This window comes from Habropoda laboriosa, unplaced genomic scaffold (genome assembly GCF_001263275.1).
Source record: "Habropoda laboriosa isolate 0110345459 unplaced genomic scaffold, ASM126327v1 scaffold67, whole genome shotgun sequence".
NCBI classification, from domain to species: domain Eukaryota; kingdom Metazoa; phylum Arthropoda; class Insecta; order Hymenoptera; family Apidae; genus Habropoda; species Habropoda laboriosa.
Window position 1 is genome coordinate 4,537,626 of NW_017100242.1, and position 1,427 is coordinate 4,539,052.

Sequence of the window (1,427 nt, forward strand, 5' to 3'; positions counted from 1 at the left end):
TAGGCTATATATTACATTTACTTAAAATATAGTACAGTTTTAATAACTTTTAACTTTGAGTAAAAAGGAAGTAATGAAAAAAAAAAAGTTGAAGGATGTCAAACAAGTACCATAAACAAGATACATTAAAGCAAAAAAGAACAATTAGTTGAAATAACAAACTAGTAAATATAAATAGCAAATAGAAAAACAAGTCAAATCATAATCTTAGTTGCAAAACTAAATATGTATGAATAAAGTATCGCAACAATAATTTTAAAAGCCTTATAAAAAATATAATGGTCTTAAATAGTTATATAACATATTAATAATTATAAAAATCAACTACAATGATTAGTATAATAATCATGACAATTAGATGGGTGGAAAAACTCTACGTTTAATGAAACCAAAGCTACAAAAAAAAGATTAAGGTGAATATTAATAAAAAGATAAAAGACAAAAATTCATAATGCAACATACTTGTAAAAAATTGATCTATAAAAATAAATAGTACTAGTATCAAATTTAATAAATAAGTTTTAATAAATAAGTTTTCATATTCTTTTATATTGTCCTAGTTGTAATATATATATGCATATAAAGTTAGAAGATAAATTGTAATAGCAAATATATAATTACAATGTATAAATAACTTAAACCTATTATAAGCTAAATTTATATAAATGATTTCTAACATTATTTATATTTGTGAAGTATACACACATTAAAACTTACATATAACTTATATGTAACTTATGAACAGATGCGATTAGGTTATATTTTACTCATTTCAATTTTAATACTTTAGCATCGATAAATCATCTTGTAACACATAAACATAGTATTTAGACAAGGTAATAATATACAAGTCAATTTTACAGAATATAATTTATTAAAATTAAAGGAGAACATGAATATCACGATTTAAAGTACATTTTCGAATTTCTAAAGGTTATATTATTCTACCTTTGGTGATATCTTGTGAACGTAATAAACTACGTATTAGAATGTAACGAAAAATGTATAACGGTATTAAGAGCGTCCGTGTTATAAGAGTTCCAGTTTTGCTTATAACGAAATAACTAATATCGTCTCGTCTTGTTTGCAAAACTTTTATGAATCGGTATTTGATGAAACTACAAAAATGTATAATTTTTCATGTTACAATATCGTATTTTCAATATGGCTGAAAACTAACTGTTAAATACATTAAAATAATGTTATTTTTAAATTGATAATTTATCTACCTTTATCTTAACTTTTTATCTTACAAACTGTAAGTTAAATGTATTGTTTACAATTATTGGAATAAATATGATTCCATGGTGTGAAACAAATACGAAGGAATTTCTTTTTCGTATTATTTCTGTATCAGAAAGAACATCATGTAAAATTTTATATAGTTATATTTTATGCCCCATATAATTTATACTATTCTATAACAT